The sequence below is a fragment of the Triticum urartu genome, chromosome 1A (genome assembly GCF_056163025.1).
Source record: "Triticum urartu cultivar PI428250 chromosome 1A, HENAU_Tu73, whole genome shotgun sequence".
NCBI classification, from domain to species: domain Eukaryota; kingdom Viridiplantae; phylum Streptophyta; class Magnoliopsida; order Poales; family Poaceae; genus Triticum; species Triticum urartu.
Genome location: NC_141873.1, coordinates 102,422,368 through 102,425,708, shown reverse-complemented (window position 1 = coordinate 102,425,708; position 3,341 = coordinate 102,422,368).

The following is a 3,341-nucleotide window of genomic DNA, read 5'->3' as shown; positions in this document are numbered from 1 at the left end:
ACTGCTGCTAGAACCGTGTGTTGACTATAAGTTGACAAAGCCTTGCATACGCGTCAACTCTATTTTTTAGGGGACGCGTCAACTTAGTAAGACCAGAAGTGTGTGGCAGAGAACTTATAACCCATTTGAGATTTGTAAAAATGAGTAGCCCATTTTTGAATTCTAATGGAATTTACTACAGCCCATTTACAGTTTGTTAAAAGTACAGCCCATTTCAACCAACCATTCAAAATAGAATTCAATAAAATTTCCCACATTTTGATGGGATCCGAAATATTTTTATCGTGAAATTTCTAGTCAGATTAAATACAATTTCAATATAAATTTATATTACGTAAAAATCCAATGAAACATTGCGCTCGCAACAATTAATGAAATTAAAATTTTCAATATCCAAAAATAATATTTTATAAAATAATCACATGTTTGGTGCATTTTTTTATAGTTACTGCCCAGTTTTTATAATTACATCCCATTTATTATTTCTTAAAGCTCATTTTCTTGTTAAGCCTAATGCATCCCTCCTAAGAAAGATTTGCAGCCCAGTGGGGCAGAGAATAACAACTTGACCTTGCCTGGGTATTCCTAAAAAAAGTATAGCTGGGCTAGCCATTTTCAGCTTGGAAAAAATTAATATCTGGGCTGGATATCTGGCCTGGGCTAGACGGGCCACAGCCCGCCCAGTTAATACCTGCAACTATGTTTTCGTTGTTGTTCAGAGGAGAAAAATTAATATCTGGGCTAAACATCGAAAAACTCTGCAGTGCTCACACCTCAAAAACACAAATACTGCTCGAGCTGCTTGGTCCCAGCTGTCGGCCGCTTCTTGTGCAATTCTTTCATTTATTGACTACTACATAGGTTGACAATGGTGTGGGACCGTGATGTCAGGAAACCAGGGGGAAGCAAAATAAATTACTCCAGCGAGCGCTTCCACCTCTGCCTCGTTGTCTCCCGTGGAAACCCCTTTCCTCCCTTTTTTTGCTCGGGCAAGGACCAATGCATGCAGCACGTCCATGCGGTTATTAGGCAAGAAATAAAAGCGCTTTGCATACTATGAATTACGATGGCCTGCATGGGTAGCTAATAAGGCATCCTCTTAACTGCTGTGATTAAATGTTGTGTTTAGAAGAAAGAAATATTCTTCTTTTCCACCAATCTGCTTGCACCTAGGTCGTGATGCACCTTCTAATACGACTTATTCACCTAGACGAAGGGAGTATAGTTTTATACATATATATATATATAATAAGGAGGCACTTGCGTACGTGAGGCTATGGACCTGGTGGGTCCCCATTGTCATCCTCTCCAAGTAAAGTCATCTCCTCGCCCGCGCGCGCTTTCCGCCCAAAACAGTCAGCGCCGCCCGCCCCGCTTCCCGGTGCAGGCGATTGCTCCGCCTTCAAACGACACAAGTGCCGTCCATCCATCCATCTGCCGCCCACATTAATGATACATGGTTGCCGAGGCAGCTACTCCGGCGCCACACGTCCGTCCCTCCGCCCGCCCGCCATTGCTATATAAACTGCTGCGCCAGCCATAGCCACAGTCATCCGCATCCGTTCCCTTTCTCCTGTCCACACCACTACTGCCCACCATGGCTTCCTCGCGCTCCAGCGCTCTTCGGGACGGGCGGACGACGGACCACAAGGAGATGGCAGCCATTGCTGCCGGCCGGCTGGCCGGCAGGCAGCCGGAGGACGACGACGTCCCAATGGAGAACATGGTAGTCGACGATCCGACGCCAACCCCCTCCTCCGCGCCACCCTCGCCGGTGCATTGCACCATGACCATCGGCGAGGCCCGTGCCCAATATATGGACAGTGTGAGGCAGATGCGTCAGGAGCAGTTATGGGAGGTGCAGGCCGACACCGCCTACAACCACCATCTCCTCCAGGAGCACCTGCAAGCGGAGGAGCAGATCGCCGCGGAGCGGGCGGAGCAGGAGGCGCTGCTCGACTCATACCGCTCCACCCGCAAGGGCCGCCTCGAGCACTGGCGGTACCGCATGCGGGTGGCGGAGGCTGCAGCCGCCTACAAAGAGGCTAGCAAAGAGGGCGATGAAGCGGGCGAGGCGCTGTTTGGCGAGATCGAGGACGAGGCAGAGGACAATGCCGGCTCCGACAAGTCCCTGTTCCGCTGGCGTCGACGAGGCCCTGCTCCGCCGAGGCCCCACGGCGCCAACAACGAGGCAGAGGACACTGCCGGCTCTGCCGAGGCCCCGCCCCGCCAACAACGAGGCAGAGGACATCGTCGGCTCAGCCGAGGCCCCACCCTGCCGGCAACACGGGGGAGGATTTCCACCGCTCCGCTGAGGCACCGCCCGCCGGCAACGAGACAGAGGACATTGTCGGCTCCGCCGAGGCCCCGCCCCACTGCCAACGAGGCCGCGCCACACAGAAAACGAGGAAGAGTAGAACACGGTAGGTCGCCGCCGCTCGGGTCCAAGTAAGGCCACCGCTACTACCCTCCTGTTGAAGCCAAGCTAGGCGGGTTGACCATTGATGTCCGGTTAGCTTCTTGGCGGCGACGTGGAGTCGGGGAGTTCTGCTGGAGAATAATGCTGCTTCTACTTAACTGCTGGTGCAGTTGGCTGACTGACACGTGGGCCCAACAGGCCACATGTCAGTTACGCAACTGCACCTGCAGTTAAGTCATTGAAACTTCTGTTCGGCTCAGTGGGACACAGGTGGGTAGCTTCGGGTAATTAATTATACCTCCAGCGCACCCCTTTTTAGTTGAAGAATGTATGAAATGTAATGAAATCTGGCATGTTTATATGAAATCCGACCGTGTATGAATGAATTTATTTCGATTAGTTCGAATTCCTATATCGCCGGCATTGGATGAACATGCAAAACAATACGTACTAGCATTATTCCTAGGGTGATCACCTCGTTTGCAGCAGTTTCACATGTACTCCCTCCGGTCCTTTCTAGTCTGCATACAAGTTTTGTCTGCAGTCAAAGTATCTCTACTTTGACCAATCTTATACAAAAAAGTATGCACTTTCACAATGTGCAAAGTAAAAAGGAACAGAAGGAGTACAAAGAGTTTGAGCAGCTTTTTAGAGTTTCTGTACATTGCAATCAAACACACAGGCCTGGCAATTCATAGAGAACATTCAAAACAATCGATGATTATGCATCTCAGCGACTCACATGTCAGAGGCAATATTTACTTCACAACTAAAGAATAAAGAAAAAATTGATCGACGCTGCTGACAGCAAAGGGCGTCCCATTCGAAAATATCAAATGCATGCCTTGTTAAAATCAATGAGCAAAATTTGACAAGGTTGTCCCATTCCAAAATATCAAATGCCTACGATTGTGGAATGGGC